Source organism: Protopterus annectens, chromosome 2.part0 (genome assembly GCF_019279795.1).
Source record: "Protopterus annectens isolate FY-2018-M chromosome 2.part0, PAN1.0, whole genome shotgun sequence".
NCBI classification, from domain to species: domain Eukaryota; kingdom Metazoa; phylum Chordata; order Ceratodontiformes; family Protopteridae; genus Protopterus; species Protopterus annectens.
This window is the reverse complement of record NC_056728.1, coordinates 1,744,069,844-1,744,091,246: the sequence shown is the minus strand read 5'-3', so window position 1 is coordinate 1,744,091,246 and position 21,403 is coordinate 1,744,069,844. Positions and strand designations below refer to the sequence as shown.

The 21,403-nt window shown below is 41.8% G+C and overlaps 1 protein-coding gene across 1 annotated transcript in view; it reads left to right on the top strand.

Annotated features, from left to right (window-relative positions):
- Positions 1–21,403, top strand: part of DNAJC16 (DnaJ heat shock protein family (Hsp40) member C16) — a 1,387,609-nt gene that overhangs the window by 395,132 nt on the left and 971,074 nt on the right. The gene's annotated exons all lie outside the window — the stretch shown is intronic.

Below are 21,403 nucleotides of genomic sequence, written 5' to 3'. Positions count from 1 at the left end.
TCTCTTATTCGGAATATATTTTTCTGAGGTACAGGCTAACACGGGAGGACTGTGGCTGACCAAGTTTGCAGATGACTGCAAACTGGGCACCCTAACTTGACTCTCCAGCTGACACAAGCATCCTCCAATAGGGTCTCATAGAGACTGATAACTGGTGCCAGAGCCATGGCCTTAAACTAAAAGCCAAAAAGTGTATAGTTATACCCTTTGGCAAAAACAAAGTGCCCACAAATTACCACATAGGAGGTAATCCATTAAGTACAGAAGAAGTAATTAGGGACCTGGGGACCTAATTTAATAGTAACCTCTCCTTTGACAACCACATTGCCAAAGTGGTTAGGAAGACCTCTATATAGCCCACCTTATCATGAAAGGATTCACATCTAGATCAAGGGAGGTCATTGTGACCCTTTACTCATCCCTCATCAGGCTCATAATTGAGTACAATGCCCCATTTGGGATGTACCTTACCCGACACCTGCAGCAACTAGAAAGACCCCAAAAGTACCTCACCAAGAGGATCAAGGGACTCAAACAGATGCCATATGCTGCTCGGCTAAAGAAACTCCAGCTCTACTCAGTTGCATACCGCCTATGCAGAGGCGATCTATGCCTGACGTACAAAGCCATGTCCAACCCTGAATTAATGGACATGCTCCACCTCAGAAAATCCAAATCCCTTAGAGCTACGCGATTAAGTGACTTGAACCTCAGCACAGAAATAAATAGGACATGCTGGAGGGACAGATTCATAACCCAGAGGCTCCCTTCACTCTGGAATAGAATCCCAGTCCATGTTAGGCAGAGCCCCTCACTGACTCTCTTCAAGAAAAATCTTGACGAGTGGATGGTAGATCGTAGGTTTACCCCGGAGATCACGTCTGTGTCACTACTAGATGGAGGCACAGTAAACACAATCTTAAAAAGGGCACAGTAAACTCATTCCAAGGGGTGGCGAAAGCCAAACACACACTGGCTAGGCTTGTAAATGCCCTAGGGCAGATAGCCTAGTATGAACCTATGAACCTAAACCTAAGACACGCCTTGGATGCAATTGCAATTTTGTGGAGCCTTTCAAGTCTTCATTCGTCAGTGCTCCCTTTGATGGAATATATTTGGCTCCAAAGTTAAGGACACTTTATCCAGATGTGAAAAGGATGGAAGGACCCTGTCTGCTGTGTGTGTATATTTTTCCACGCCTCAAAGATCCTTCTCCAGGAATCAACAAGATGCTGGGAGAATGTAGTTAAAAAAGTTCCAGGGTCCTTCCCAGGACACACATGGAGAAGGTTCCCCAGAGGTAGAGTGAGGGAAGACCAACGACAGATGCTACCCTTGCAACAGAGGTGGCCTGTAGAACCAGGGTTCCAGAGATTCTTTTTTCGATAGACCCTTCTAGTGCTCCAGAAAGGAGGCCTAATTGTCCCCCTCTGGAGGCAATCAGCAGTCATTTTTCCTTGCACCAGAGAGCCTGGCTAGAAATAACAAATACATGGGGGCAGAGCATCTTTTCCAGAGGCTATATAATTCCCTTTTCCCTTCCACATCCTATCTCATGGAAGTTCCCCCAATGTTCCACCCAATCAGAGGGAGCAAGCAGCACTTCAAGTATAAAAGCTGTTTGAGAAGAGTCATCCAAGAGCTCCTGCCAGACCAGATAGAATCCGGAACTTACTCAAGATTCTTTTTAGTGCCAAAGAAAACAGGGGACTGGAGACTGATCTTGGATCTCAATGTGTTGAACAAATCAGTTTGACACACTAAGTTTTGGGATGGTCATGTTTCAGACCATTTTCCCAGTTTTGGGAAAGGACAATTGGATGTGCTCATTAGAGCCTTCAGGATGCATCCTATCACATAAAGATGAACAGGAAGCCCAGAAGGTACTTGCTCTTCTGGCTGGAAGGCAGTCATTACCAAATCAGAGATCTGCCCTTTGGCCTCACTTCAGCCCCCAGGGTGTTCGCCAAATGCATGGTAGTAGTAGCAGCAGCTCACTTGAGACTGCAAAGATTCCGGGTGTTTCCATACTTAGACAACTGGCTAATTGACCAGGCATCAAGTAATAGATGCAAGAGATCAGGTTCTCCAGACTTGTTCTTATCTGGGAATAATGATAAACTATGAAAAGTCACATGTGGAGCGTACTCAAAAGTTGGAGTTTATAGGGGCATTGTTGAACATAAAATCAGTGATACAAAAAATAGTATAGATGGCAAGGACCACACACACTCAATGAAAAAAACACTGAAAATTTAATGTTGGCACTTTCGTATAGTACAATGCCAATACTTCATCAGACAAAAACATAAGAACAACTATTGGATCCTTATATAATCAATTAGTCACATGATGTTGATCAGCTGAGTCATTGCCTTTTATGAAGCAAAACTACACTACTTAGGATACATTTCTTATAAATGACAAAACACACTCTAGTTTAAAGATATCACATAAAAAACATTTCCATAAAGAAAAAAATAGAAAAAGTATAAAAAATTATAAAAATGTGGGAATAATAAAAATGGGAATGATAAAAAATATATTAAGATTGTACACTTATCTCATGAAACTTTTCAGTTTTAAAATACAAGCTATGGAACAAGCTTCGTTCATGCCTGGTTGTCTAAAGGCATCTAAATGAAGCTGCCATAATAATTCCTGTTGCTCTAATCTCAAAGGCAAATGCCCCCCCTCTCCTGGTAATCAGCATGGTCAATGACTTTAAAGAGGAAAGAGTGGTCCGGGTTATTAATTATATGCTTAGCCAGAGCATTATCAGTTTTCTTATTTCTAATGGCATATGTATGTTTGTATAGGTGTTCTCTTAGTCTTCTATCTGTCTTCCATATGTAGTAACTAGGACAGAGTCTACATTTTGCCAAATATGTAATGCTCTTGCTATTAGTTATATATCCCCTTACAAATATACCTCTTTCCTCTAATTTGGAAACTGATCCCTGTTTCAGTATACCGACAGTAGGGGCAAGCTTCACATTTATACATGTCTTTCACCATGGATTGGTCCCAGTTTTTGAATTCTAAAAGATTCTTTAAATTTATGCCTCTTCTAAAAGCAACCCTAGGGCTAGGGGCTAATTTGGAGCCTATAGTTTCATCAGTGGAAACCAAATTCCAATTTTTAACCAATGTCATGGCATCCCTACTGAATGGTGTTATAAAAGTCTGTGAAAAATCAGTATTATGATTGGATGCGACTAAGGTGGTAGTCATATTAAGTGCGCAACCTGAATTTTGGTCATTCAGTATGGCTCTAAAGTGGCCAGATTCCCTCTTGAATTTCACATTGGATAGTAATTCATCCAATAGGGAATTAGGATAACCATGTTTCAAAAGTAATCCCTTCAGAAATTCACATTCAGTTAAAAAATCAGAATTGTCTGAAACCATTCTAGCAACCCTAACTAGTTGCCCTATTACTACTGATTTTTTCAGATGGGTAGGATGGGAGCTAGAGTAGTGTAAGAAGGAAATGGAATAAGTTTCCTTCCTAAAAATGTTTGCTGCGTAAATCTGTCTTATTCTATCCTTGTGTAAAAGGACATCCAACTATGGTATGCTGTCCTGATGAAAATCACTGGTAAAGTTCAAAAATTTGGTGGTGGTGTTGAAATAATGTACCATCTCCTGGAAAAGTTTGCTACCCCCTTTAAAATTATGAAAATGTCGTCCAAATAGCATGTTTAAAAGTAAATGGACCCCAAAAAGGGGTTCTTAAACATGAATTAATTTTCCCAATAAGCCATGACTAAATTAGCAAAGCTTGCCCCACATGTGAAAACTATGGCTACCCCATTTGTTTGCAAGTAATATCTACTGTCAAATAAAAAATAATTATTTGACAAATTAAATCTAATAATTCTTGTATAAGGGTCAATTCCTGCTTAATAGCCCCCTTCCTTAATAAAATTCGGCTCACCCAGTCAATACCAAGGTCATGGGGGATGACAGTATAAAGGACTTTGACATCTACTCTTGCAAAATTATTTTCTTCATTAAAGACCAAATTGTTTATGTTCTCAAGAAAAGACCAGGAATCCTTGCAGACTTGCTCATTGACCAAATATTTCTTTAAACTGTAATTCACATATTTGGCTAAGGGGGTATGTAATGGAGTTTCTGCCATTAACTATAGGGCGGAGGGGAGGATTCTGAAGATCTTTGTGGATCTTTGGGTTACCAAAGATTACTGGTATCTGTGGGGCTGGCATAGAAAAATAATTATATAACTCAATGGACATTCTCGCTTCAATAAATAAATTATTTAAATATATTCTGATTCTCCTATAAGCGACATTAAGTTCATTTAATGACACAGAAGATGCATTATAGTCAGAATTTCACATTTCTTCCATACATGCTTTGTAATACAATTTATTTATTTATTTCCAGTTTGATTACCGGGGAAGTCACTGGGCCAGAATGACCCATTTTCAGTGCAGGCCCAGGAGAAAAGCTCCAAGATACATTATACAGTTTAGATAAAAAGATACAAAAGTGTAAAAGATACATTATATAGTACAGTTACAAATAAGTACATTCAGTGTCACGCATAGTCAATAAAATTCTTTGTGGGTGATCTTATGGGTTATACAGTTTCATTTGAGCAAACACTGTTGTGTATTAGGTGTGGAAACATTTTACATACATACATTTAAGTAAATGTAGATACACTTTACATGCACACTTTTAAAGTAAGAAGCTATTTACAATATTTACAAAGTTGAGTCGTGTGATAAGTAGCTATAAGAGTTGCAGAGAGCTTAGTTACACTCATAGTAAAATAGCTATGGGAGATTATAGAGAGCTTAGGAACCTGAGAGCGAACCCCCTGGGGGAATATACTCGGAATGATTAGGTGGGGTGAAGGCAGGTACATTTACATTTAGTGGACAGATGTTTGAAAAGCTGGGTTTTGCAATTTTCTGAGTTTGGTATGGTTCTTAGAGTGGAGGGAAGAAAATTCCATTTTTTTGCCTAGTGAGACGGAGAGGAGAAATTGGCCTGCCGGACGTTTAGGTTTGTGGATAGCAATTAAGTTTTGATGTTCAGATCTGAGAGTTCTGTTGGGGGTGTAAGGGGGAAGGATATTTGTTAGAGCTGGACATTTTGTTGGGTGAAATACAAGTCTGTGGGCAGTGGTGAGTTGGAGGTAGTCTTAAGTAGTTTGGGAGTTCAAGCCAATTTAGGGATAGTAGGGTAAGGCAATGATGGGTGGAAGTTTTGGATTTGGTGGCAGATTTAGAGATTTTATTGTAGCAGTTTTTAGTTTGGAGGTGATAGAGGAGGACAGGTTAATTAAGAGAGGGGCTCCATATAATAAGGAAGGAAGTAGATAAGTAGTGGCCAGAGTATGCCTGGTAGAGTTGGAGAGAAAAGCGATTGTTCCTGTATAGCATATCTAGCTCTTGATGGGTGTTCTTAATATTTTGTTGAATATGGATATCAAACTTGAGCTGTTTGTCAATAGTAATGCCAAGTAGTTTAGCAGAAGGAACCACTTCTATAGATGAGTTAGTTTGACTAAGGACTTTGAAAGCATTTTTGTCATAGGAGAAAGTCTTTGTGGGCGGAAATAGTAGAATTTTTGATTTATTTGCATTGAGAGAGAGGTGGTTTTGGAGCATCCAGTTTTCAGTTGTTGAAAAAGCAGTTTGGGTTTTAGTCAGCAATTCAGAGATGTTTGAGGCAGAGCAGACTAAGGTTGAATCGTCTGAGTATTGAATGATTTTGGCATCAGGAATAGCAGTGTCAAAGTTATTGATGAAGATATTAAAAAGCATAGGCCCAAGGGTGGATCCCTGTGGTACGACAGTTGGGGTGGTAAGAAGGAAGAGTTGGAGTTCTTCCATTTGACTGCCTGTGATCTGTCTGATAGGTAACTGGAGAACCAGGATAAAGTGTTTGGTGAGAGATGAAGATTTGAGAGATGAAAGAGAAGGTGTTTGTAGGAAACAGTATCAAATGCGTTAGACAGATCGAGCAAAAGAGTAGAAATCAAGTGTGCTGAATCTCGGGCTTGATTGACAGTTTCTAAGAAAGAAAGTAGAGCGGTTGTAGTGCTATGGCCTGGGCGGAAGCCATGTTGGGTAGGTGTAAGAAGATTGTTTTGGGTCAGGAAAGGCATAAGTTGGAGGTCGATGCACTTTTCTAGGATTTTGGAGATTGGTGAGAGCAGAGTAATAGGGCGGAAGTTTGAGATGTTGGTGTTTTTGCCTCCTTTATGAAGAGGAAGAATATAAGCTGAGCGCCAGAATTTGGGGACGTATGATTCCTTTATAGATCTGTTAATTATGATGCTGATTGGGAGAGCTCTACCATCAGCAGCACATTTTAGTAAGGAGGAGGGAATGTTGTCAGGAGCATTAGAGCAAGGTTTAAGTTTGGACAGAAGTCTTTTTATAAAGTTAGTAGAGACCGTTTTGAGCTGGAACGTAAGGGAAGGGTTATTAGGGGAGTTAGATGGGGAAGAGTGAGGGGCTGGGGTTATTGTTGGGAAAAGTCTTGGTCAGGTCAGAAATAGTTTCTATGAAAAATGAGTTAAATTCAGAGCCTAATTCAAGGTCATATTTACTTGGGTCAGGACAGGGATTATTCTTGGATCCTGGATTGAGGGGTGAGTTTATTGATTTCCAGAATTGCTTGGGGGTTTTATTGTTATTGGACTGGAGCTTGATGTAGTAGGATTTTTTTGTCCTTGGTGATTAGCTGTTTTGCAAGGTTACGGAGCTGTTTGTATTGGAGCAATGTATTGGGCAGTTTGTTTTGGTAAAGCTTCCATAGTTTGTCCCTTTGGTGCATAATTTGTTTTGTATCGTTAGATAGCCAAGGGAACTGTATTAGTTTTTATTCTTTTGTATCTTAGAGGGGCTAGGGAGTTTTTGAGTGTCTAGGAAGACAGAGTGGAAGTACTCTATAGCATTGTTAAGAGGAAGGGTGTTTAGAATTTGCCATTTCATTTGTTTGAGAATGTTTGAAAAAGTTTTGTGGGGTTGAAGCTACTGAGGTTGCGAGTGAGAATGTATTGATGCTGGTGTGGGGAAGAGCTAGTTGAGTGATGAATGAAAGCTGGGAAGTGGTCACTAATGGTGTCAGGAATTGTGCCAGAGTTTGTTATTTTATTTGGATCGGAGACTAGGATCCAGTCTTTAGTGGATCCAGGGGGATTTATTTTGTTAGGTCGGGTGATGGAAAGGATTATTTGAGTAAAGTTATAGAGGTTAATGGATAGGGAGGGAGAGGGGCTATTGACTTTATTCGAGTCCATATTTACATCTCAGCTTCATAGTTAATTTCAGTAGAAGCCCATAGGAGAATGTCTTCGAGGGTAGAGATATTACCAGGTGAGATGTATAGGGCTATGATGCAGATATTCTTGTGTTTATTCATTTTTAGTAGTCCAGCAGTCAGTTCATTGTTCTTTAATTGAGGAATTGGAATTTGGAGCGGAATTAAGGTAAGAAGGTTGGAGTAGAGTAAGGCTGTGCTGCCACCTTTTTAATTTAGTCGGTCGTTTCTGAGAGTATGAAATCCTGGGGGCAGGATCTCAGAGTCTGAGACAGAGGGTTTGAGCCAAGTTTCAGAGATGCCTAAAATGTCAGGTTGGTTATGGCTTAGCCAAGCTTGAAATTAATGAACTTTGTTGTTAAGTCTCTGGGCGTTGATGGTAAAGATTTTTAGAGTGTTGTGGGGGGAGGAAGGGGATAAGGGGGTAGGTGTTGCTAATAAAGGGACTAGGACCAGGGTTGGGATGGATATCTCCAGTTAGGACTAGGCTGTTAAAGGAAATATCCTTTCGCCATTTGGGTTTGCAAGGTATGAGTTTAGGGAGATCTAAGATTAGTTTAGGTGTCAGTATCTTAACTGTGTTGGAGAAGATTTTAGGGTGGAATAGGTGCAGAGGGTTAGGCTGAATAAGTGAGGAGGAGATAGAATGGTAATGCGAGTAAGATTGAGGGTGTAGGTGTGTTTGTGTGGTGGTTATTTTTGTAGGTAATATTGGACAAGGATTGGAGGTATATGAGCTGGCATAGGATAGGGGACTTAGGAAGACCAGGAGGAAGCAGGGGGTGTGGAGGGTGTGGCGAATTAAGGAAAGCATATCTGAGCAAAGGAAGAATGATGTGTGGAATTGGAGAAGAGAGATGGCTATGAAGAAGAGAGGGTTTAGAAAGAGATAAAGGTTTTCTAGAAGTGTAAGAAAGAGAAGGGGACTTTAATTGCTAGGGAGTTAGACAGAGTGATGAGTTTATGTGGGAAGGCTATAAGTAGGAGTAGGGGACTTTAATTGTTAGGGATATAGACAGAGTGATGAGTTTAAGTGGGAAGGCTGTAAGTAGGAGGAAAAATGAGGGAAGAACTCTTATTGGGTAATTAGGCTAGTAGGGTGGGAAAAGTGAGGAATAAAGCTAGGAGTGCTAAGGGCGGGTGGGATATGGGGGCAGGGTAGTGGAGCGGAGTGAGCCCGCAGGGCAAATGGAGCGGGTCAGCTAGACCTCGAGGTGTATGGCAAAAACAATCGGTGAAACCTCTCGGTCTTTGTTAGCTGCAGTGTATGGGTTCAGAGACTAAATTGCAGGGCTATGGGACTGAAAATACAATGTTCCAGGTGTACTTGTAAGATTTAGTAATAATATTACAGAATGTTAGGGTCAGCTAGGTTAATTAAATAACATAGAGTGAGCCAGATTTACTATCGGGGACAGACTAAAGGTGCCTTTAGACCCATGTCAGCAGACTAAAGTATATAGGATTACAATACAGTTTAGGGTATTAACCTTAGCCAAATGTAGGTTGGACTCCAGGTGAATTGTTTTTGGGTACAGTTGCAGGAAAGCTTCCTTCAGGTAGGAGAATCTTTAGTTAGTTTTTTAGAGGGGGGTCTACCAGATAGTAAAACAAGGCTGCCGACCGGGTCTGGGAGCACTGGGTGTTTTATCCATGAATACTAAACCCCCTCCTTTATCTGGTTTGGTAATTCTCAACCCACTGTTTCATAATATTTCTACCATTTCCCATTCACTTTTGCTGAAGTTCAAATGGTTATTAGAACCTAATCTGGTTGTACATATATTCCTGATGTCAAACTCGCATACATGTTCGAAAACTGTTAAAATGAGATTCACAATTTGATTAAAAACACTGGGTACTCTAAACATCGTCTATCCATCATTATTCATAGAACTGACATTCTCTGTGAACAATAAATTCTGATTCAGTTTTCAAACAAATAGTTTTAAATCAACAAATGTCTTTGCTAAATCGCAACCCCTAGATGGTACAAATGTTAAGGCTTTGGCTAAAGTGTCAACTAGTGCTGTTTCAACTGTAAAAGAGGAATTGTTGAAAACTTTAAAGTCCCCAGTCGTGTTATAAGCTACAGTCAGTTTTGTAGAACTCTCACCAATATTTGAAAGGTTGTCTGTTATCTTCTGGGTTGCCTGTGATTCTGCCAGTTCTTCCTCTTGTTGCCATTCCTGGGGTAATTCTGCTGTCATTGACCCTGTCCATTCTGAAAATGTGAAGGCGGGTTTTTGTTGTTTCAAGAAATGTTAGTATTTTGATTATTTTGGTTCCGTAACCTCTCACTACAATGAGGGCCTTCTTCTGTTGTTCCCTCAACTGCATTATCTCTAATTGGGGAGGATCCTATGTCCATGTCATCACTCAAGTGGTCATCATGAATAGTTTTTCCCTCTGTGATATTGGCAGGCTGATTACCTCCATTCCACTGTTGCAAGGTTAGAGGTTTTGGATAGGCCACACCCGTAGAGTAATCCAATTCATCACAATGTAGTTTCTTAAGTTTAATGGCTCTGAAATCAGTGATAGCATCATTGTCTCCTCTAAAACTTCAGACCTTAAGAACATAGGTCGAGAAGATAATCTGCAGTACCAAAATTTCTGCCTGTTTGGTTCTTCGTGCTGTAGGATCAATTGCAGCGGCAATAACTCTAGTGCTATTATCCAGGTTTTACATGAGGATTCTGCATTGGATACTAGCTAATCACCCTATGTCAACCCTGATACGTGTCACTCAAATTTGCAAGAGAGATCTCCTGTGGTGGATTCAATCAGATCAAGTTCTACTAGGCTGTCCATTCCTTCCCCCTCAGCTCAAGGCTATAGTGACCATGGATGCTTCCCAGTTAGGGTGGTAAGGCATTACCTGGGGAAGATGGTCCAAGGCACTTGGTCCCCCATAGAGGCCAACTTCCACATCAGTGTCCTAGAGATGAGTGCAGGGCTATTAGCTTTGCAGGCCTTTCAAGAAGCTCTCCCCTTGGGGATGATTGCTATTCAAATGGACAACATGTCAGAAGTTTGGTACATCAGCAAGCAAGGAAGAACAATATCTTACCCCCTTTGTCAAGAAGTTCTGAGTGTGAGAATGGGCGATCTCATCCGACCACTTTCTCATACAAATGCATATTTCAGGGAAGTCCAGTGTGATAGCAGATGAGCTGAGCAGGTGCATTCTTCTACCTCATGAATGTTCCGTCAACAAGAGTGTGACAGAGATGTTTTTTCACCAGTGGGGCCAGCCTTGCTGCAATCTTTTTGCTTCTCTCCTAAACAACAAATTCAACATCTACTTTGCCCTGATCCTCACACGGGGAATCACCAAGGGATGCTCTACTTCACGACTGGCCCCCTAGTCTGCGTGGTCTATCTACCAATCCCACTACTTGCCAAATTCCTGCAGAAAGGTGCCATGTTGAAGAGCAAAGTTATCCTCATTGCACTTTTTTGGCCTCGACAGATTTGATTCCTCTTTCTTTAGCTTCACTTACTCCACCCACCATGGATTCTGGATCTGACTCCAGACCACCTGTCTCACCCAACAGGCAATAGTCATCCAGGCATATTAAACCACAGGCTGGCTGCCTGGCTTCTCCAGTTCCATTAATAGCCAGATAAACCTATGCTGTCCTTTCCAGTCTGTCAAATACTCCTTTATCTTCCCATAAACCATGTACACGTAAACTTTACTCCAGCAAATGGAGAAGAATTGCTTACTGGGCCTGTCAAAATAATCTTGATCCTTTTTCAGCCCTTTTGCATAGTATCCTTGAATCTTTAGCCTTAATTTTTAAAGAATGAGCTAGCTCATCCATGGTTAAGATTCAGCTAGCAGCAATGTCATTTTTTCATGTAGGATTTGATGTTTTTCTCTGTTGCCTCCCATAAGCTATGCAGGACCTTCTTGGGGGGGGGGGGGTTCTCTTCTTCTCAGGCCCCCGTTCAGGGACGATACTCCTCCATGGGACCTCAACCTGGTATTGCAGTAACTTACTCAATCCCCCTTTGAATCTGCAGCTAAATGTAACTTCAAGTCACTTTCTTGGAAAACAATTTTTCTAGTAGCCATTAGTTCTGCCAGAATTTCAGACATTTGGGTATTATCTTCAAGACCACCTTACTTGTTATTTGACAAAGACTGAGTCACTTTGCCAACCAATGCTTCTTTTCTTCCTAAAGTGGTGTCCGAGACTAATAAGTCAATCTTAAGCTGGCCGTATTCTTCCAAAGAATTTCTAACAAAAGTGAGTACACGCTACATTTACTAGATGTTCACAGGCAATTACATTTTTACCTACACAGAACGGAAAATTTCAGGAAGTCTGAACAGTTATCTGTCTCTTTTTCAGACATGAAACTAGGAAAACCTGTTACCAAAATTACTCCAGCCAGATGGCTTACAAATTGTATTTCTTATGTATACACAAATTTGGGCATTACTTTATCGAAACCTTTAAGAGCTTACTCCACTAGAGCCATGGCTACTTCATCAGTCTTCCAATCTAGAGCCTCCATGGACTACATTTGTACAGCAGTAACTTGGGCTACTCCCCATACATTTGTTACTCATTAAAAATCGGATATGGTCTCCAGGGGCAGGGCATCATTACTGGTGCTCAGGAATATCCTTCCTTGAGTCCACCTGGGGAATTAGGTAGCTGGGGACGCTGCCCTACAAGTTAAGGATAGAATGAAAATTGACAATGTCAGTTAAAGAAGTTATATACTTACTATAACGTTCCATCTGTGTTGTCCATTTTCATTCTTTCCTCAACACAGATGGAATGTTATGGTAAGTACAAAACTTTTTTTTTTTTTCTTTTCTTTTTTTTTTTTCAACAACTATTTTAAAGCTCAGGAAAACTATTTTATGTTGACTGTCACATTACTTCTATGTACTTTTAAATAGGAGCACACTTTTTTCTTTTTGGTAAAAAGTTGTTGAAAACTTTTTCTGTGGATAAATTATAAATTGTGTTTTTGGAGGTTGGAAAAAGTGTTTAAAGTGCTATTTACTGTGTTTTGTTTGGGGAAAAGTAATTTTATTAGAGACTTTCCAGTTTTACCGACTGTTGCTTCCAAGCTTCCCTGGGAAACTAGCATAATTTTTTGCTTGACCATAGAACAAGCTACTGGTCACTTGGTCAGACATTCTTCCGGCACCAAAAATTAAACATTTACAAAACAGCTTAGGCCATCACAGCAGGATACTAATTTCTCACAGCCACAAATGGGGCGACTCTGCTGTGGCCAAAGCTTACTGCTCAGACCACTCCTCATTTTTCTTGGATCCTTCTGTTGTCTATACAACCAACATGGACCAAAGGTTAGCCATATCCTCTGCAGCAGCTGTGGGGAGGGGGAGCAAGGGAGAAACACTTACTTTTATGGTATCCCTACCAAATACTTCCAATTCTTCAACTCCTACCTTTCACCTACAACCTGTTAGTACATCTCTTATCTACAAGCTACTTAAAAAACTGAAACCTTGTACCCCATCAGCTGACCGTCTCCCATCAGAATACCTACAAATTGCCGCAAAAGCTATATGCTACCCCATATCTATCCTTATTAATAGAACTATTTCTGAAGGTAAAATTCCTACGATCTGGAAAGTATCCCATATCATCCCTCTTCATAAAGGTGGATCCTCTACTGAGCTCTCTAACTTTCGACCTATTGCCTTACTCTCCACATTATCTAAAATAATGGAAAAATGTATTTGCAAACAACTACTTAACCACCTACTACAAAATAACCTACTAGCAAACTGCCAACATGACTTTTAGACCATTCCACAGTACTACGACTGCCCTTCTATCCTTCACTGACTCTATAAATAAAAATTGGAACAATAACTCCTTCTCCTCTGCACTGTGTATTGACTTGTCAAAAGCCTTTGACATGGTCACTCATAACTTACTTCTAAACAAACTAAATTCCTATTCTCTTAATCCACAAGCATTACAATGGTTTAGGAGTTACCTTCAAAATAGACAACAAGCAGTACTTTGGAATAACAATCTATCATCATTACTTCCTGTAAATATTGGAGTCCCACAAGGCTCTATCTTAGGTTCCCTTCTTTTTTCCTTATTTATCAATGACCTACACTTGAACACACCCCAAGCCACCTGCATTCAATATGCAGATGACTCTACCTTAATCTGTACTGCTAAAAATCTAGCCTCCCTCCAGTCACTTACCCAAACTGTATTCAAAAATGTTGAAAACTGGTTTATACAACACTGCCTCCTCCTTAATCCCAAAAAAACAAAACTACTACTTTTTACTCCAACTCATAAATCACCCAATCCATTCTTTACCATTACCTCTAACAATGCCACCAACATAACCCCAGATACTACCACCCGGCTACTAGGAGTTGCAATTGACAATCTGCTTAACTATGATGACCATATTAACTCCACCATAAAGTCTGTTAACAAAAAACTAGATACTCTCTATAGAATTAAACCATTCCTTACCCCTTCAGCCAGGAAAACTATTGCCCAAACCCACCTCATTTCTACCCTCTTCTACGCCTCTGCCATATATACTGACTTATCAAAAAACAACCTCTCCAAACTTTCTCACTGTTATAATAACATAGCTAGATTCATCACATGCTCTCCCTTTAAAACTCACCACTGCCTTAACCTCAGACAACTAGGATGGCTAGAAATACAGAACCATATACTCAGTAAACAGTTACTTATTACTCATAAGATCCTGCACTACCCCAATAATACCCCTATCCTCACTGATCTGATTTCACCATATAAAAATCTAGCTACACTACGTTCTGCCAATAAACTTCTGGTATCCTCAATCAAATCTAACAACAAAGCTGGTGACTCTCTTTTATCTAATACTACAGGTAAAAACTGGAATCTTCTCCCTACTGAACTATCTACCCTAGCTTCTACTTCTGTATTCAAAAAACATATCAAAGAATATCTTAAAACCCAGTGGCTCTGTCCTTGTGCTAACACAGACTGAAATCCTCTGCCCCTCCTGCGCAAATCCCTTTCCCCTCACACTAACCTAAGCCTCCAAACCTACTTTTTTCCTCATTATTTATATTAAAAGTAAAATTACAATGATCTTACTCTGTTTTGTGTTTTGAACAAGTGTTTCTTATTTTATATTTAGTTAACCTTTAGTACAATAGCTATAGTCCATAATTTTATTACTATATTTTTCATTTAACCAATGCTACCTCTGTACTGTATTTTTTATATACATGTCCTTTTATATATTGTTAACTTTGTTACTGTTCATGTTTGGAGCTTTTCTCCCCGGGCCTCTACCGAAAATGGACATATATTCAGTTAGACTAGCCCGGTCAACAAATGTAAAATAAAATAAATAAAATGGTAGAAGGGGCAGGGAATGTGCCCTTCCTTGGGGAAACTGTTGCAGACAATACTAGGTCTATTTGACCCAACTTTCTTGTCAAAAAGAGTATGAAAGCCAAACATTTAGCTTCTCCTGTGTTAGTTTATGTGGACAGGGGTAATTTACTGAGCTTGGCTTAGAGTCTTGTACAGGCTATTGACCCTTCTTGTAAGGTGGTTTCTTATAAAAGAAAAAGCAATTCCTGTTTCCCTGAAGAGGTTCAAGATTTTGAATTTGTAAGAGAATGTGAAGGGACTGATGCTGGCTTTCCTCCTCAGATTTCTGATTCAGATTGAGGAGAGTATGGTATTTGAGCCTCCCTGTGAGAGATTGACATTATCTGAGACTATTTCAAGAATGTGCCAGTGTTTTCAATGGAAGAGCCCTGAGGATCCAATGATGTCGTTTCTGTCCAGGTTCAACCTGTTGGATGTCCTTCAAGGATGCATCTGCAGTCTTTACAAATGGGTTGTCCTGTCGTCAGGCAGCCCTTCGGTCGGCCGGATTCCAAAGTCTGGGTCTGGCTTCGGCTGGTGTCGCACTTCACCCGACGTCATTGCGGCAGTCATTCGGGTATAAAGGCATCAGCCGACGCCATTTTCCTCAGTCTTTCTTGCCGCGTGGCGCCCGAAGCAGAAGCTGTTCGCAAGTGCCGGTCGGTCAGATCCAGAGATTACTTCTACCGAATACTACTTCGAAGACTTCTATAAAGCTAAGTACCCGCTGGGGACTCTTTCTTGCCTCAGCCGATGTCAGAGAAAGTTAATAACTGTTTATCTTGTGGGAAACAAATACCTCATAAAGATTTCCACTCCTATTGCATACATTGTTTAGGCCCAGACCACGACGTAGCAGCTTGTCTAGCCTGTGCTTCTGTTAACCGGCGGACGCTTAGACGCCGCGGACTTTGCTGAACAGATTTTCGGCTCCGATTTTGCCTACATTATGCCGCTGGATCCTCCGACCACGCAAATAACCAAAAACGCAGAAAAGGACCGACACTCGCGGTCCGCTGTTTCGGCCGAAACCGCGGTTAAGCAAACCACGAGTGTCTCGGTTTCGGCCGAAACCGAGCAAGCGGTTCTTTCTTCAGCCGATAACTTGCCTTCTACCGAGGCCTCTTCTAACCTGGTAGAAACAGCTTCTGAAATCCAACCTTCTGTTGCGATTTCACAGGATTTATCAGACACCATTCCCCTAGATATTAATACCCCTGCAAGTGGAGCTGCTAGGCCTCCTCCAGCTATGTCTATTAAGGCCTTTGCCAGGGCTAAAGCAGCCAAAGCATCTAAACCTGTGCCTGCCAAGCCCCCCTCTCACAGGCCCAGCACCAGCTCCCATATGCTTTCTTTAGCAGAGGATCTCATCACTTTAATTCGTGGAGCCCAGCCTCATCCAGACAGGGCCTCTCTCCCTCCTCCAGAAAAGAGGCCTAGAGCAGAGCCCCCTGAGCCAGAAGCCACAGATGATTCCTCTGATGACTCAGAGCATACAGACCCTCCTGAGGTTTCTTATTCTCCTTACGAAGACTCTGATGCTGAGGAGTCCATCCCTTCAGCCTCTCCTCCTGAGGAATTTTCCTTTGGGGAAACCTTGCATGCTATGAGGGAACAATTTCAGTGGCAGGGCCAAGATTTCTCAGACTCTAGAAAAAGGCTTAGGACCTTTCTACATTTGCCACAGCATAGGCCTTTGGCTATACCTCCAGTTCTACCTGTTGTTGATGATGCATTTAATGATGCTTGCACTGCTCCTGATACTTTACCTCCGGCTCCTGCTAAGCCCGATAGGTACTGCAGGGTCCCGGACACGCATCGCCACTTATATAAGGCTCCTTTTGCAGATCCAGAGACAATCTCCCAGGGCCCTAAAGCTGTAGCAGCTACTTCTTCTAAAAACCCCCTCTGAAAGGGAATCCAGGTCCTTAGAGAGATGGGGTAAAAAAGTTTACACCTCTGCTACTTTGTCAGCTAGAGCTTTGAACTGCCAATTTCATATGATTCAATATCAAGAGTTTATGCTTGACCAGTTGACTAAAAAGCTGTCCTCTGAAGAATCTTTAGATAAAAAGTATGTTCAAGAAATGTTACATAACATACAGCAGGTTAGTAACCATTCTTTAAAATGTGGCTATGATGCACTGGAGGCTTCCTTTAGATCAGCCATGACTGGCACAGTTATCAGAAGGCATGCATGGTTGAAAGAACAGGCATTACCAGACCATGTCAAATCTAAGATTTTGGATGCACCTATGGACAAGGTCAGTTTATTTGGTGCCCCCGCACAGCAGGTACTAAAAAAAGATGGAAGAGAAAGCAAAATCTGTGCAAACAGTAAAAGATTTCTTACAAGTTCAACCTCCAAGGTTTAGCAGGAACTGGCCCTCCAAAAACTGGTCCTTTCCAGACTCCTCTAAGGCACAAAGAGGCAGGAATAGGCGCTCTAGAGGCAGAAACCAATCCAGAGGTGCCTACAGGGGTCGCCAGTGGCAGGGTAACAACCAACGAGGCACGGATACAGCCACCACCACTACAACAACTCAATCACAGTGAATTGGCGGTGGCACCGCCTACCAGGGAACAATTAGAAGCGCCCTTAGGCGGAAAGCTAACATTATTTTCAAGAAACTGGCACTGCATTACAAGAGAAAAATGGATTTTGCAGACTATAGACAAAGGTTACAGGTTCCATTTCCATACACTACCAGGAAAGAGAGGAATGCCAAACCTACCACCTTCTCAAAGGGCAGAAGCTCTAAAACAAATATCTCAATTATTAAGAATGAGAGCTGTGGAAAAGGTAACATTTATGGAGCAAGGGAAGGGATTTTACTCCAGGCTCTTCCTGGTACCAAGAAAAGAAAACAAATGGAGGCCTATTCTAGACCTGTCCGCTTTAAATACATTCCTCATTGTTCCAAAATTCAAAATGCTGACCCTACAGCAGCTTCTTCCCATGCTGGGCAAGGAGTCTTGGCTGGTAACTCTAGATCTCAAGGAGGCATACCTGCACGCCCCCATAAGACCAATTTGCAGAAGATACCTCAGATTTCTTGCAGGATCAGAGCATTATCAATTCTCAGCATTGCCCTTTGGCTTATCTACTGCGCCCAGAGTGTTCACGAAATGCCTGGCATCAGTAATCGCTCATTGCAGACTTCAGGGAATTCAAATCTATCCCTACCTGGACGACTGCCTGATACAAGCGGACAACAAAAACAAACTAACAGAAGACTTACAAAGAGTCATCTACCTGCTGCAAGCCCTGGGATGTACAGTCAATACAAAAAAGTCAAGGCTGATTCCATCCCAAAGAATAACCTTTCTGGGTGCAGAACTGGACACACCAAAACAAATGGCATTTCTAACTGCAGAAAAGAAAGAGCAACTTCCTCTCTACTTCTTGGCATTAACAAAGCAGAGCCATCTAACTGCAAGAAAAGTGCTACAAGCTCTAGGCTTCATGGCATCCTGCATAATACTGGTCCCTCATGCCAGGCTGCATATGAGAAAGCTACAGTGGTACCTAAAGAATTTGTGGTCTCAGCACAAGCACAGCCTAGAAACCAAAATTCCAATGATCCCATGCCTAAAGCAAGAGTTCTTATGGTGGGCTCAGGCCTGTCAGTCAAACACAGGACTGCCCTTCTGCAAAAGTCAACCAGGACAAACCATCACGACAGATGCCTCAGACCTCGGTGGGGGGCACACATGATGGGCAAGTGCATTCAAGGCCTATGGACTCAAGACCAGCTGCATCTGCACATAAATCTAAAAGAAATGATGGCAGTAAAATTGGCAATCCAGGCATTCAGACCTTTTCTCCAAGAAGGCCAGTTGATGATAAGGATAGACAACACCACAGTTATGTGGTACATCAACAAACAGGGAGGCACACACTCATACCCTCTATGCCGGCTGGCACTGGACCTATGGGATGTGGCTCTGAGCTACAACATTCAGTTACAGGCAATTTATGTACCAGGGAAGGAAAACATTCTAGCAGACATGTAAAGCAGAACTACAACAGATGCCCACGAATGGATGCTGCATCCGGACATCTTCAGAACCATCACAAGAAAATGGGGATTACCACAAATAGACTTGTTTGCATCCCCATTCAATCACCAGTTGAAGAAATTCTGCACAAGGACTTACCACCCTCTGGCTTGGAAGGTGGACTCCCTATCCTTCAGTTGGAAAAGCCTGACAGCATACGCATTCCCACCTCTTCCTTTGATGCACAAGGTGCTTCTCAAGATCAAAGAGGAACGTCCGAGGATCATTCTGATAGCCCCAGACTGGCCAAGACAACATTGGTATCCACTGCTAAGGAGCATGTCCGGGAACAAATATGGACACTGCCCCTGATCCCATTACTGCTGACACAGAACAACTACAACATCCTGCATCCAAACCTAAAAACTCTGCAGCTAACTGCCTGGAACATTACATAACAGCAATTAACCCAAATTTATCCCAAAGGGTTAAAGACATAATCCTGGAGGCTCGTAGACCTTCAACAAGAAAGAATTATGCAGCAAAATGGAAAAGATATCTCATCTGGAGTACTGCAAAGGGGCAAGATGTGACACTGGTGAACATAGCCAACATCCTGGAGTACTTGGCGGAGCTCTTCCATACAGGCCTGTTTTATTCCTCCATCAAGATACATGCATCAGCTATTTCAGCAGAATACAGCTTGGATCCTCCTGTCTTCTCGCATCCTCTGCTCAGACAGTTTCTGAGGGGAATTAAAAATGTAAAACCTCCCAGGAAACCTCCATTGCCAGCATGGGACTTGAACTTTGTACTGGAAAAACTGACTCTACCTCCTTTCGAACCAGCAGCTACAGCAGAATTGCAATACTTATCCTGGAAGACTGCTTTCCTGCTGGCAATAACTTCAGCAAGAAGGGTCTCTGAACTACAGGCATTAATGGCAGTACAACCCTTCCTGATCTTCCATCAAGATAGTGTCCATGAGAACAAATCCTACATTTATGCCTAAGGTGGTGTCCAGAGTCTCTTTAAATCAGGCTATCCACCTTCCTACATTCTTCCCAATCCACAGAACAGGGGTGAAAAACTCTTACATACCTTGGATGTACACAGACAATTACGCTACTACCTGGACAGGACAAAAAACAATAGAAAAACTGACCAGCTTCTGGTAGCATATGCAACAGGAAAGGAAGGAAAACCAATTTCTAAACAGACAATCTCCAAATGGATAGGAAATTGCATTAGATTTTGTTACTCCTACCATGGAAAGAAAACTCCAGAGAACATCAGACCTCACTCCACAAGGGCTACAGCCACTACCACAGCTTTCTTACGAGGAGTGGCTACCAAGGACATTATAGAGGCTGCTACTTGGACCTCCGTGCATACATTTGCCAAGCATTATAACTTACCTCTATACTCTAGATCCCGTGCTGGTTTGCCACTGCTGTTTTGCAAGGGATCCTGACTACACCATAATTTATTCTCATTTCCTCCTCCCTAGTTTAGCTATGGTATTCTACCCATTTAGAAGACTGCAGATGCATCCTTGAAGGACATAGTACAGTTTTGTACCTACCATAAATGTAGATGTCCGAGAGGAATGCATCTGCAGTCAGGATTACCCACCCTCCTTCCCCTCTGAGGTACTCCTAGGGTACTTACCAATCTTCAGCTAGCTTGGGGGGGATCTGTTATGGTGTATATATGTACATACATGCTTATTTTGTGTGTTTGCTCTCTACCTTTTGGAAACTTTGGCATTTATCCAAATTTAGCCATCCAAGAGGGTACCTGGCATCTGGGGCAAGAAACACTGAGGAAAATGGCGTCGGCTGATGCCTTTATACCCGAATGACTGCCGCAATGACGTCGGGTGAAGTGCGACACCAGCCGAAGCCAGACCCAGACTTTGGAATCCGTCCGACAGAAGGGTTGCCTGACGACAGGACAACCCATTTGTAAAGACTGCAGATGCATTCCTCTCGGACATCTACATTTATGGTAGGTACAAAACTGTACTTTATTGGATTTGGACTCTGAACCATTTGCTGAATGAAAGATCAGATTGGCCAAATGAAAGAGACTGCAGCTCCCTGAGCTGTGCCTCCTCTGCCCACAGTGCCTAGCCCTAACAGACAACCCTCAGATCTGCCACCTTCCAGGACTTTAGCTTGGTCTTGAGCTCCATTGAGGTTGTATCCTTTAACTTATCAGATAGTTCTTATTTGTACCTGTTCTTCCTTTACAGTTTTATTTGTACCTTTTTTCCACTACCCTTCTTCCTTTTCAGTTTAATTAGTAGTTGCTGTTTTTTTGTGGTATTTTATAGTTTTGTTAGTATGGGTAGATAGTGGTAGGTAGGTTAGGTAATGTGGTAGAGTTAGTGAGCCTTTCCCACCTTGTCATGTTTTTGGTTGTCTTTTGTTAGTTCTGTTTAGGGTATGTTGTGTGCTCCCCTTCCCCTTTTTCACTTCTAGGAGGGAGTGTGTCATTTTTTTATATGATTTCAAGAAGTGTGCTCATGTGATAGTAAGCTGCCCTCACAACAAGTGTGTACTGCCGTGGTCCTGCACACCTTGACACTCTGGGCACCATCAATAAGAGTAAGAGAAGAGCTATGTTTGTTTTAAATGGGCTCTTGCCCAGCTGATGAGGCTTCCTCATCTTGTCTG